The sequence below is a fragment of the Jaculus jaculus genome, chromosome 12 (assembly GCF_020740685.1).
Source record: "Jaculus jaculus isolate mJacJac1 chromosome 12, mJacJac1.mat.Y.cur, whole genome shotgun sequence".
NCBI classification, from domain to species: Eukaryota; Metazoa; Chordata; class Mammalia; order Rodentia; family Dipodidae; genus Jaculus; species Jaculus jaculus.
Window position 1 is genome coordinate 60065029 of NC_059113.1, and position 14589 is coordinate 60079617.

Genomic DNA, 14589 nt, shown 5'->3' on the forward strand with positions numbered 1-14589 from the left:
GCAAACCGAGCCTGGCAAGTGTGGCCCTGCAGATCAGCACCCCTGCTGCTGGAACTGCTGCTGCTCAAGCTGCCCCTGCTGGGACTGTAGCCACTGCTGCTGAAGGTGTTGCTGCTGGACCCACCGCTGCTGCTGCCTCTGCTGCTGCTGTAGCTGCCATTGCTGGAGCCACCACTGCTGCTGAAGCTGCTGCTGCTGTGTCCACTGCCGCTGCTCCTCCTGAAGCTGCTGCTGCCACTACTGGGTCTGCTGCTGCTGGGGCCGCTGTTACCGGTGCTGGAGCCGCTGATGTTGCTGCCGAACTCTGCTCCTGCTTGGGTCCCACTGTCAGCCCAAGTTGGCATGGCTGTGTCCTGGGCCGCTGCTCTGTTCGCTGGAGCTGGGCTCAGATGGTGGGGGAGGGGAGGGAGCCGCAACTGCTCTGGTTCTCTCGCTGCTCCAAGCGTTCTTCTACCTCGCGGTCTGCTCCTCCGCTGCTCACTGCCACTCTCCCCTCACGTTTCCCGAGTTGCGGAGAGCGCGGTGTGAGGGGAAGCTCCCGCACCTGGCTTTTCCTGCGGCTGGAGCTGAGCCTGGCGGCTTTCTGGGCGGCGGTTGGCTGAACTGCCAGAGCCGCTTTTCCCGCCTGTGCAGGCTCTGGATGCTCTTGAACTCTTCTACTTCTCTGCTGCTGCTGCAATTTCCTATACACTTCACTTTTTAGTAAAAGTGTGTATTTTGCTGAGTTCTTTTGGTTTTTATCCCCCTAGGCTGCTTTGGCGTGGTACCTATGCCGCCATCTTAACCGGAAGTTTTCAAAACTTGAAATGAATCAAATAACAACTTGTCTTCCTTGGACCTGCCCCTATTTATACCTTACAGCAAGTTTGCATAGAATATTTTAGCCTAGCAGAGCCAAGCATGGTGATGCACATCTTTAATCCTCGCGTTCGGGAGGCTGAAGTCAGATAATCACTCTAATTCAAGGACAGCCTGAGCTATGTAGTGAGTTCCAGGTCAGCCTGGACTAGAGTGAGACCCTGCCTAAAAAATAAAATAATGGGTTAGAGAGATGGCTTAGTGGTTAAGCACTTGCCTGTGATGCCTAAGGACCCGGTTCGAGGCTGGATTTTCCAGGACCCACATTAGTCAGATGCACAAGGGGCTACACGCATTTGGAGTTTGCAGCAGCTGGAGGCCCTGGCATACCCATTCCCCCTCCCCCCCCCCTCCATATACATACATACATACATACACACACACACACACACACACACATATGCCTCTTTCTCTCTTTGTCACTCTCAAATAAATAAATTAAAAAAATAAAAAATTAAAAACAAATGCTGGATGTGGTGGCACATGCCCTTAATCCTAGCACTTGGGAAGCAGAGGCAGGAGGTTTGCTAAGAATTCAAGGCCACCCTGAGACTTCATAGTGAATTCCAGGTCAGCCTGAGCTAGAGTGAAACCCTACCTTCAAAACAACCACAACAACAAAAAAAACCAAAACAAATGCTTTAGCATAGATATCTAGTCCCTCAACCCAATCATTTTCCATCAGCATTATATGCTGAGGAGGCTTACATTTGGTGTTCAGTATTAGTATTGGCTTGAGCCTTTGCAGTTCATGCTCACTAAAAGTGCCAGTGTGCAATATCATTTTGAGATGTGGTCATGGTGAGATTCAGTTTGATCAGATAGAATTACTGTTGTACTTAACCAATGAAATTGATCCTTGTCCATTTATCAGATACTACTGTGGACATTATAGTTGACTACAATTCACTTATTATGAACTTCTGACACATGCGCCACCTCGTGCATCTGGCTTATATGTGGGTCCTGGGGAATTGAAAATGGGTATTTTGACTTTGTAGGCAAGTGCCTCAACCACTAAGCAATCTCTCCAGCCCTTTAATCTTTATTTATTTGAGAGAGAGAAAGAGGCAGAGAGAGAATAGGCACTCCAGGCCCTCTAGCCACTGCAAACAAACTCCAGATGCATGCATTACCTTGTGTATCTGGCTTACATGGGTCATGGGGAATTGAACCTGGGTCCTTTGGCTTTGTAGGCAAGCACCGTAACTGCTAGGCCATCTCTCCAGCCCCCAACTTTTGATGGGCCTGCCTGACTTAGTACGCTAAAATCTCAGCGTAGCCGGTGGTGGTGCACGCCTGTAATCGGGAGGCAGAGGTAGGAGGATCGCTAAGCTGAGACTACATAGTAAATTCCAGCCTGAGCTTAGAGTGAAACCCTACCATTTATAAATAAATAAATAAATAAATAAATAAATAAATAAATAAATAAATAAAATCTCAACATAAGCTGGGTGTGGTAGCGCACACCTTTAATCCTAGCACTTAGGAGGCAGAGGTAGGACGATTGCTATGAGTTTGAGTCCAGCCTGGGACTACAGAGTGAATTTCAGGTCAGCCTGGGCTAGAGCAAGACCCTACCTTGAAAAACAAACAAGCAAACAGAACAAAACAAAAAAAAGTCTCATCATGTTTCTAGACTGACTCCTATTCCTTACCTTTCTCCTGGAAGAGAACTCACTTTGATTTGCTTATTCTAATTAACAAATCTTTTCCCTCTGAGTGCAGATCCTCATTAGTCAAGACCACCTTATTTCCATAATACACAATCATCTGGAAAGCCCTTTTCTCTCTGTGGGGCAGTGTTCACTCTGTTTCTCATGTTGCCATTATATACTGATGGCCTAGGTACATGTTTTATACTAAATATTGTACAGAGCTCAATAATTATGGCTGGAGGAGTGGTAGTCACATTTAAATGTAATTTACCCTGAGTAGACCACATAGCCTCCCACAGCCTGCCTTAACTTGGGGTAATTCCCAGGGGATGAGACCTGTCATGTGATACCTAATGCTCTAGTTCTATTGGAAACCCATTTTCTTTCCTATTATTATTATTTTTTTTTATTTTTTGGTTTTTCGAGGTAGAGTCTCACTCTAGCCCAGGCTGTCCTGGAATTCACTATGGAGTCTCAGGGTGGCCTCAAACTCATGGCAATCCTCTTACCTCTGCCTCTTGAGTGCTGGGATTAAAGGCGTGTGCCACCATACCAAGTTTAAAAATATTTTTATTTATTTATTTGCAAGTAGACAGAGATAGACAGAAACAACAGATAGGCCAGGACCTCCAGCTGCTGCAAATGAACTCCAGATGCATATGCCACTTTGTGCATTTGGTTTTATATGGCCACTGAGGAATCAAACCTGGGCCATTAGGCTTTGCAGTCAAGTGCCTTAACTACTGAGCCATCTCTCCAGCCCCCTCCTTTGTGTTCATTTTCTTTTAATTTTAAAATTTTAGCTAATTTATTAGTGACAGAGAGAGTGAGACAAACACACAGAGAGAGAGAATGGGTACCCCAGGGCCTCTAGCCACTGCAAACTGCAGATGCATGTGCTTCCGTGTGCCTTTGGTTTACATGGGACCTAGAGAATTGAACCTGGGTCCTTAGGCTTCAGAGGCAAGTACCTTAACTGCTAAACCATCTCTCCAGCCCCCTCCTCCCAATTCATTTAAAACTTTTTTGATTGATTTTTAATTTTTTTGTTATTGACAACTTTCATAATTATAAACAATAAATTATATTTCCCTCCCCCATACTTTCCCCTTCATAACTCTACTGTGCATCATACCCCTTACCCCTTTCCATCAGTTTCTCTTTTATTTTGATGTTGTCATTTTTTCCTCCTATTATGAGGGTCTTGTGTAAGTAGTGCCAGGCACTGTGAGTTCATGGTTATCCAGGCCATTTTGGGTCTGGAAGCTTGCATTATAAACAGTCCTACCCTTCCTTTGGCTCTTACATTCTTTCTACCACCTCTTCTGCAGTGGACCCTGAATCTTGGAAGATGTGATGGAAAAGTCTTAGTGCTGAGCACGCCTCTGTCACCTCTCAGCACTATGGTGCCTTTTGAGTCATCCCATGGTCACTGCCATCTGAAAAGAGAAGGTTCTCTAACCAAAAGTGAGACTAGCATTAATATATGGGTATGAACATTAAGAAAAGGGCTCACCGGGCAATTTGGTGAGTATAATGTATGCACTTAGCCAGACACCAGCAGACGTTACACCCCTAGGGCTCATAACTTCCCACGTCATAACGTCATAGGGTTTTTTTTTCCATTTTTTAAAATTATTTATTTATTTATTTGAGAGCGACAGACAGAGAGAGAAAGACAGATAGAGGGAGAGAGAGAGAATGGGCGCGCCAGGGCTTCCAGCCTCTGCAAACGAACTCCAGACGCATGCGCCCCCTTGTGCATCTGGCTAACGTGGGACCTGGGGAACCGAGCCTCGAACTGGGGTCCTTAGGCTTCACAGGCAAGCGCTTAACCGCTAAGCCATCTCCAGCCCTTCTTTTCATTTTTCAAGGTAGGGTCTCACTCTAGTCCAGGCTGACCTGGAATTCACTATGTAGTCTCAGGGTGGCCTTGAATCCTACCTCTGCTTGGGATTAAAGGCATGTGTCACCACTCCTGGATCAATGTCATAGGTTTTTCAGTATCAGGCATGTATTCCCTCCCATGGAGCAGGCCTCTAGTCCAACTAGAGAGCAGGTGGTTTCCTCTATAACAAACATGCCACTATTGCATCCATTGGCTCATTTGACCTGCCTGGCCAAATATAAGGCTTGCAGTGTCCCCTGTTGTTTCTCCATTGATGACTTCTCTCTCTCCCATGGAGCTGTATGCAGTGTAGCTTTTTCCATCTTTCTGTCAGTTGGTCTACATGAAGGAGGTTTTTAGCTCAGCTTCAGTAAGATTTCTCAGTGACCTTGCAGCCCAAGACTGTGGAGTCTTCCATAATAGGGTCTTAACCATCTATTCCTGGTGGGAAACCAAGAGCTTTGGCAATGTCCTGTAATGTTCTGGAGGCATCAGGGACCTCCCTGGCCAACAGCTCACTGGAAGGTATCCCATCCCTGGCACTGAAAGTTTTCTAGTAATAGTCTGTGGATTCTGGGTACACCATTGTCCAAAAATGTAGGTTTCCATATGACTTATTCATACCCTCTTAGATTTTTAAAAAATATTTTTTGTTTTTCTTTATTTGAAAGAGAGAGGATGCACCAGGGCCTCCAGCCACTGCAAATAACTCCAGATGCATGTGCCACCTTGTGCATCTGGTTTATGTGAGTCCTGAGGAGTTGAACCTGGGTCCATTGGCTTTGCAGGCAAGTGCTTTAACCACTAAGCCATCTCTCCAATACCCCTTCTTAGATTTTGATTAACACTCCCCCTCACCCTTCCTTTACTTAGTTTCTTCCTGTGACCTCACTTAGGCCTTTTCACCCCCAGTAATCTGTTCTATTTATGCATATACAATGCCATCCCCTTAATTCCTCCCCTCTCCTCTCTCCTTTATAGCCCCTTTCTGGCTTACTGGCCTTTGCTACTGAGTTTTCTTCCTACTCGCACAGAAGTCCAATCATCTCTAGGATCCACATATGAGAGAGAACTTGTGACACTTGGCTTTCTGGGCCTGGGTTACCTCACTAAGTACAATCCTTTCCAGATCCATCCATTTCCCTGATAATAACATAATTTCATTTTTCTTTACCACTGAATAGAACTCCATAGTATAAATGTACCACATCTTTGTTATCCACTCATCAGTTGAGGGACATCTAGGCTGGTTCCATTTCCTAGCCATTGTGAATAGAGCAGCAATAAACACAGATGTGCAAGTATCTCTAAGGTGGTGTGATGAGTCCTTAGGATTATGCCTAGGAGTGCTATAGCTGGGTCATATGGTAGATCTATTTTCAGCTGTCTCAGGAACCTCCGCACTGAGCTCCACAATGGCTCTACCAGATTATATTCCCACCAACAGTGTAGAAGGGTTCCTCTTTTCCCCCCACATCCTTGCCAGCATTTATTGTCATTTGTTGTCTTGATAGCAGCCATTCTGGCAGGAGTGAGATGGAATCTCAAAGTTGCTTTAAGTTGTATTTCCCTGATGGCTAAGGATGTAGAACATTATTTTTTTAAAAGATATTTATAGGCCATCTGTATTTCTTCTTTTGAGAACTCTCTATTTAGTTCCATAGCCCCCCCATCCCCCCCCTCGAGGTAGGCTTTCACTCTAGCCCAGCTAACCTGGAACTCACTATGTAGTTCAGGGTAGCCTCAAACTCACAGTGATCCTCCTACCTCTGCCTCCAAAATGCTGGGATTAAAGGTGTGCGCTACCATGCCTGGCCCATAGAACATTTTTTTAATTGGGTTGTTTGAGTTTTTATTATTTAGTTTTTTAATTCTTTGTACATCCTCGATATTAGTCCTCTGTCAGATGTGTAGCTGGCAAAGATTTTCTCCTATTGTGTAGGTTGCCTTGTTGCTCTATTCACAGTGTCTTGGCTGTGCAAAAGCTTTTTAATTTCATAAGGTCCCAGTGGTTGATTAGTGGTTTTACTTCCTGAGCAACTGCAGTTATATTCAGAAAATCATTGCCTATGCCAATATGTTGAAGTGTTTCATGTACCCTTTCCTGTAGCAGTTTCAGAGGTTTAGGTCTGTTATTAAGGTCTTTGATCCATCTGGACTTGATTCTTGTGCATGGAGAGATATAAGGATCTATGTTCGTCCTTCTACAGATAAGTATCTAGTTTCCCCAGCACCATTTTTTAAAATATATTATTTATTTATTTATTGGGCTGGAGAGATGGCTTAGTGGTTAAGGTGCTTGCCTGCAAAGCCAAAGGACCCAGGTTTGATTCTCCAGGATTGATGTAAGCCAGATGCACAAGGGGCACACACATCTAGAGTTCATTTGCAGTGGCTGGAATCCCTGGAATGCCCATTCTCTCTCTCTACCTGTCTATTTCTATATATCTCTCTTAGATAAATAAAAATAAAAAAATTCTTTAAAATATATTTTATTTATCTGAGAGAGAGAGAGAGAGAGAGAACGGGCACATCAGGGCTTCTAGCCAGTGCAAATGAACATCAGACACATGCACCCCCTTGAGCATTTGGCTTACATGGGTCCTGGGGAATTGAACTGGGGTCCTTTGCCCTTGCAGGCAAATGCCTTAACTGCTAAGCCATCTCTCCAGCCCCCCTGCTCCATTTTTCAAAGAGGCTGTCTTTTCTCCAATGAATATTTTTGTCAAAGATCTGGTGGCTATAGGTGCCTGGAGTTACATGTGGGTCCTCTATTCTATTGCATTGATCTGTATGTCTGTTTTTGTGCTAGTACCATGGCTGTTTTTATTACCATCGCTCTTAAAATCAGGTTTGGTGATACCACCATCCTTATTTTTGTTGCTCAAAATTGTTTTGGATATTTGAGGTTTGTGTGTGTGTGTGTGTGTGTGTGTGTGTGTGTGTGTGTGTGCGTGCGTGCGCGCATGTACTTCCAAATGATCTTTAGGATAATTTTTTCTATTTCCATGAAGAATGCCATTAGAATTTTGATGGAGATTGCATTAGATGTTTAGATTGACATTTTTTACAATATTGATTCTTCTAATCCATGAACATGAGATGTCTTTCCATTTCCTAAAGTTTTTATTGTAGAGATCCTTCATTTCCTTGGTTAGGTTTATCCCAAGGTACGTACTTACTTACTTTATTTATTTATTTATTTGAGACAATTGTGAATGGGAGTGATTCTCTGATTGCATCCTCAGTATGTTTGTTGTTAGTATATGGGAGGACTACTGATTTCTCTGTGTTTATCTTGTATCCTGCTTTGTTGCTAAAAGTGTTTATCAGCTCTAACCGTTTGTTGGTAGTCTTTAGGGCTCTTAATGTGTAGAATCATATCATCTGCACATAATAATAGTTTGATCTCTTCCTTTCCAATATGTATCCCTTTTTATGTGTATCTCTTGCCTTATTGCTGGAGCTAAGACTTTCCAGTACTTTTTTTTTGTCGCATGGTAGCCTTGAACTCATGGTGATCTTTCTACCTCTGCCTCCCTAGTGCTGGAATTAAAGGCATGTGTCACCATGCCTGGCACCAGAACTATATTAATTAAAATGTAGGAACAGTGGACACCCTTGTCTTGTTCCTGACTTCAGTGGGAAAGCTTGAGGATTTTTGTTGTTGGCTGTTGGTTTGTCATAAATAGCCTTTATTATGTTCTATTCCCAGTTTCTATAGGATGTTGGATTTTGTCAAATCCCTTTTCTTCATCTATTAAGATGATCATGTGATTTTTGTACTTTAGTTCATTTAGATATTATATTTATTGATTTGTATATGTTGAACCATCCCTGCATCTCTGGGATAAAGTTTTCTTGGTAGGGGTGAATTTTTTATTTCTGTTTGCCAATATTTTGTTGAGAATTTTTGCATCTATGTTCATGAGGGGATTGGTCTATAATTTTCTTTTGTTCTGTCTTTGTCTGCTTTTGGTATCAGGGTGATGCTGACTTCATAGAAGGAGTTTGGTAGAATTACTTCCTTTTCTATTTTATGGAAAAGTTCGAGTAGCATTGGCATTAGTTCTTCTGTGAAGGTCTGCTAAAATGGTGAATCCATCTGGGCCTGAACTTTTTTTTAGTTGGGATATATATATATATATATATATATATATCTGCTTGGATCTCCATACTTGTTGTAGGTCTATTTAAGTAGTTAAACTCATCATGATTTAATGTTGGTAGGTCATATAGATCAAGGAAATCATCCATTTCTTTCAGACTTTCAAACTTAATGGAGTATATGTTCTTAAAGTATGTCCTTATGATTTTCTGAATTTCTTTGGTATCTGTTGTAATGGTACCTTTTTCCCATCTCTAATTTTATTAATTTGTGTCTCTTCTCTCTTTCTTTTGGTCAGACTTGCTAAGGGTTTATAAACCCTTCAAAGAACCAACTCTTTGTTACATTGATTCTTTGTACTGTCTTTTTTTTTTTTTTTTTTTTTGGTTTTTCAAGGTAGGGTCTCACTCTAGCCCAGGCTGACCTGAAATTCACTATGTAGTCTCAGGGTAGCCTTGAACTCATGGCGATCCTCCTACCTCTGCTTCCCAATTACTGGGATTAAAGGTGTGTTCTACCACACCTGGACCTAATTTCTTACTTCTCTTCTTTTCTTTTCCTTTCTTTTTGGATTTTTGCGGTAGGGTCTCACTCTGGTCCAGGCTGACCTGGAATTAACTCTGTAGTCTCAGGGTGGCCTTGAGCTCATGGAGATCCTCCTACCTCTGCCTCCCGAGTGCTGGGATTAAAGGTGTGTGCCACCACTCCCGCCTCCTAATTTCTTAATATAGGCACTTAAATCTATAAATTTCCCTCTTAGAACTGCCTTCATTGTGTCCCAAAGGTTTTGGTATGTTGTGTTCTCGATATCATATGATTCTATGAAGTTTTTGCTTTCCTTCTTGTTTTCTTCATTGACCCATTCATCATTTAGTAGTGTATTGTTTAGTTTCCATGATTTTGTGTGTGCTCTATAGCTTTTCATGCTATTGATTTGTAGTTTGATCCTGTTGTGGTCAGATAGAGTGCAAGGAATTATTTCAATTTTCCTGTATTTGTTAATGTTTGCATTGTGTCCTAATACATGGTCTACCTTAGAGAATGTTCCATGTGCTGCTGAAAAGAATGTGTATTCTGCAGCATTTAGATGACATGTCTATAGATATCTGTTAGGTCCATTTGTTCTATAACCTCATTTAATCCAGATGCTTCTCTGTTTATCAATTGTCAATTGATGAGAGTGGGGTGTTGAAGTCATCCACTACAACCATGTTTAGTGTTATCTGTGACCTTACTTTTAATAGTGGTGTTTTTTTTTAATGAAATTGGGAGTCCCCATGTTAGGTGCATATATGTTAAGAATTGTAATGTTCTTCTATTGGATTGTTCCTTTAATTGGTAGTATAAAGTGACCTTCTTTATCTTTCCTAACTAATGTTGGTTTGAAGTCTATCCTGTCAGATATTAGGATAGTGACACCTGCTTATTTTCTAGGTCCATTTGCTTTGAATAACGTTTTTTTATACTCTTACCCTAGGATAGTGCCCATCTTTTATGAAAAGGTAAGTTTTCATAAAATGAAATGATCCTGCTTTTTAACCCAGTCTGCAAACCTGTATCTTTAGTTGGGGCAGTTATTGTTACCCCATATGACAGGCATGTGTCAAAGAGAGGCTACTCAGGTGTTCAAGTTTCTATGGGACCTTATCAGCTTCCCAAAACAGGAGTAGTCATGGCATGTGTCCAGACGTCTGATGTAACTGAGCTGAAGGACACCTTTATGCTCTTGTTGTGAGCCCTTCTCAGAGTCTTAATATAATTCTGGACTTCCCTCCTTGTATAACCCACCAGTAGTTCTTCCTTTACCTTGGCACAGTTTGTCCTTCATTCTTTTGTCAGTGTATTTTACCCAGGCTTGTCCCTCTGTGAAGATATTAGGTCTTTGCTGTGCTGTTCTAGAGTGCTGGCAGCAGTACCAGTCTATGAGTTCCCCTGGTACATCTCCACTCATGCAGGGTCAGATTACACAGGACAGAGCCATGGGCCCTACCACCAAGTCCCATAGCTATATAAGCACTATTGGCCTACTTTTCCAAGTGGGGTACAGGCACAACCATCCCTTCAGTCTTTAAAAAAATTCTTCCAGAGGGCCAGAAAGACAGTTCATTCATTAAAGTGCTTGCCTCACAAACAGGAAGACCTGAGTTTCATCCTCAGAACCCAGATAAAAAGATTGGATATGAGCTAGGCATAGTGGCACACACCTTTAATCCCAGCACTCAGGAGGCAGAGGTAGGAGGATTGCTTTGAGTTCAAGTCCACTCTGAGACTCCATAGTGAATTATAGGTCAGCCTGGGCTAGAGTGAGATTCTACCTTGAAAACCCAAAAAATAAAAAAATTAAAAAGATTGGATGTGATCTGGGCATGATGACTCAGGCCTTTAATCCCAGCACTTGATAGGCAAAGGTAGTGGGATGTCTGTGAGTTGGAGGCCAGCCTGAGACTACAGAGTGAGTTCTGGGTAAGCCTGGGCTAGAGTGAGACCCTGCCTCGAAAACAACAACAACTACTCCCCCCCCCAAAAAAAGGTTGGATGTGCTAACAAAGGCTTGTAATCTTAGTACTAGGGAGGTAGAGGCTGGCGAGGCACGCTAGCCTAATTGTTGAGCTCCAGGCCAATGGGAGACCTTGTCTCAGTAAAGATAGTATTCCTGAGTAACATCACCCAAGTTTTTCCTATAACCTCTGCACATATATATATATGTTTTAAAAAATTCTCAGGTGTAGGCATGGTGGCTCATGTCTTTAATCTCCTCACTTGGGAGGATGAGGCAGGAGATTCACTGTGAGTTCTAGACCAGCCTGAAACAATATAGTGAATTCCAGGTCAGCCTGGAATAGAGTAAGACCCTACCTTGAAAAAAAAAAGTGGGGGAACTGAAGAGATGGCTTAGCGGTTAGGGCACTTTTCTGTGAAGCCTAAGAACCCATGTTCTCTCCAGATTCCATATTAGCCAGGCGCACAAAGGTATGGCAAGTGCAATGTTGCACATGCCCACTAGGTGGTGCAAGAACCTGGCATTTGATTGTAGTGACTGAGGTCCTGCCATGCGGGTTCTCAATATCTCTCCTTTCTCTCTTCCTCTGTCTCTCTTTGTCTACTAAAAAAAAAAGATTTCAGGGATGGAGAGATGGCTCAGTGGTTAAGGCATTTGCCTTCAAAGCTTAATGACCTGGGTTTGATTCCCCAGTACCCATGTAAAGCCAGATGTACAAAGTGGCACATTTAGCTGGAGTCATTTGCAGCAACTAGAGGTGTTGGTGCACCCATTTCTCTCTCTCTCTTTCTCTCTGCTTGCAAATAAATAGTTTTTGGGGAGGTGCTGAGGTAGGGTCTTGCTCTATCCCAGGCTGACCAGGAATTTACTGTGTAGTCTCAGGGTGGCCTCAAACTCAGAGCAATCCTCCTACCTTGGCCTCCCAAGTGCTGGGATTAAAGGTGTGCACTACAGCATTAAAAAAAAATATATATATATATATATATATATATATATATATTTTTTTTTTTTTATTTTTTATTTATTTTTTTTTTTTAATGACAAAGAGAGAATTGGCACACCAGGGCCTTAGGCACTGCTATGGAACTCCAGATGCATATGTCATCTTGTGCGCATGTGTAACCTGTCTATCTGGCTTATGTGGGTTCTGGGGAGTTGAACCTGGGTCCTTACGCTTCTCAGGCAAGCACCTTAACTGCTAAACCATCTCTCCAGTCCTAAAATATCTTTTAAAAAAGTCTCAGGGCTAGGCAGTTGGCTCGGTGGATAAAGCACTTGCCTTCCACATGTGAGGACTGGAGAGTGTGGATCTCCAGCATCCACATAATATGCCAGATGGGAGTGATGGAGGAGAGTGATCAAGGAAGACACCCAACAGTGATCTCTGGCTGCCACACATGTGTACACAAACACGAAGTAATCTCCCAGTCAGGTGGGAAAGTGTGGTTCTGCTTTCTCTCATGTATGACTCATTTCTGCTGCTTCCAGCATTTGCACTTTTGTTGTTGTTGTTGTTTTTGGTTTTTCGAGGCAGGGTCTCAATCTAACCCAAGCTGCATTCACTATGTAGTCTCAGGCTGGCCTCAAACTCGCTGGCGATCCTCCTATCTCTGCCTCCAAGTGATGGGACTCCCACCACACAGGCCAGCACTTGTACTTTCAGCCTGAGGCATGTGTTACCTTGCAGACTCTTGGTTCTGTTCTTTCTGGCATGTGCCAGTTCCACCACATTTTCATAAAGAGATTGGTGAACACAGACTTTGACATTGTCTTTCTTTTCCAAGATTGGACTAATGTGACTCCCTTGAATTTCCATATGATGAACTTGTTAATTTCTACAAAGATGGCATCTGGGACTTTATTTATTTATTTATTTTGGCTTTTCTTTTTCTTCTTGATATATATATATATATTTATATATATATATTTTTTTTTTTTTTTTTTTTTTTGGTTTTTCGAGGTAGGGTCTCACTCTAGCCCAGGCTGACCTAGAATTCACTGTGTAGTCTCAGGGTGGCCTCGAACTCATGGCGATCCTCCTACGTCTGCCTCCCGAGTGCTGGGATTAAAGGCGTGCGCTACCACGCCCGGCTTTCTTCTTGATTTTTTTAAGGTAGGATCTTGCTCCAGCCCAGGCTGACCTGAAATTCACTATGTAGTCTCAGGGTGGCCTTGAACTCATGATGATCCTCCTATCCCTGCCTCCCTGGTGCTGGCATTAAAGGTGTGTGCAACCATGCCTAGTGGCATATGAAGTTTTGATGGGGATTCCATTGACTCAGTACAGGAATAGGTCTCTCTTTGACAAAGGAATGTCCTTAAAAGTATATGTAGGAGTCAGGTGTGGTGGCACATGCCTTTAATCCCAGCACTTGGGAGGCAGAGGTGAGAGGAGCACTGTGAGTTCAAGGCCAGCCTAAAACCATGTAGTGAGTTCCAGGTCAGCCTGGGCTAGAGCAAGACACTACCTCAAAAAAAAAAAAAAAATAATAATAATACAAAACAGAAAAAAGCATACATAGTGGAGAGATGGCTTAGCGGTTAAGGCACTTGCTTATAAAGCCTAAGGACCCATGTTCAACTCCCCAGATCCCATGTACCAGATGCATAAGGTGGTGCATGCATCTGGAGTTTGATTTCAGTAGCTGGAGGCCCCGGCATGCCATTCATTCCTTTATTCTCTTTCTCTCTCCCTCTCTCATTAAAAAAAAAAAAAAAAAAAAAAAGCATATTTAAACCAGGCATGATGGTGCACACCTTTAATCCCAGTACTCAGGCAGAGGTAGGAGGATCTCTAGGAGTTTGAGGCCATCCTGGAACTACAGAGTGAGTTTCAGGTCAGTCTGGGATAGAGAGAGACCCTATCTCAAAAATTAAAACATCATGGACTGGAAAGATGGCTTAGTGCTTAAGGCGCTTGCCTGCAAAGTCAAAGGACCTAGGTTCCATTCCCCAGGACCCACATAAAGCCAGATACACAAGACAGCACATACATCTGAGTTTGTTTGCAGTGGCTGGAGGTCCTGGCGTGCCCATTCTCTTTCGCTGTCTGCCTTCTTCTCTCTCTGTCTCTCAAATAATTAAATAAAAATAAATTTTAAAAAATTTAGAAAATTACATATGCTTTAAAAAATTAAATAATTTGGGCTGGAGAGGTGGCTTAGCGGTTAAGCACTTGCCTGTGAAGCCTAAGGACCCCCGTTTGAGGCTCGACTCCCCAGGACTTACGTTAGCCAGATGCACAAGGGGTCACACACTTCTGGAGTTCATTTGCAGTGGCTGGAAGCCCTGACACACCCATTCTCTCTCTTTATGCCTTTTTCTCTCTCTGTCACGGTCAGATAAATAAAAAAATAATTAAAAAAATTCATAAAAATAAATTAATAAAAATTAAGTAATTTAAAAAATCAAGTATATGTGATTAAAATTTAGTGACTTTTGGGGTGATTTTTACATTAGTCAGGCAAAATATTTTTAACCGTGTCCTGAATTTGAGTGTATATATTGGAACCTCTGTCTTGGGATGCCGAGAGTCCTCGCAGGGAGAAGGCTGCTTCATGTCCTCTTGACCTCATTC

At 42.7% G+C, this 14589-nt stretch overlaps 1 protein-coding gene across 1 annotated transcript in view; it reads left to right on the plus strand.

The window, feature by feature from the left end:
* Positions 1-14589, plus strand: part of Sgf29 (SAGA complex associated factor 29) — a 43632-nt gene that overhangs the window by 19598 nt on the left and 9445 nt on the right. The gene's annotated exons all lie outside the window — the stretch shown is intronic.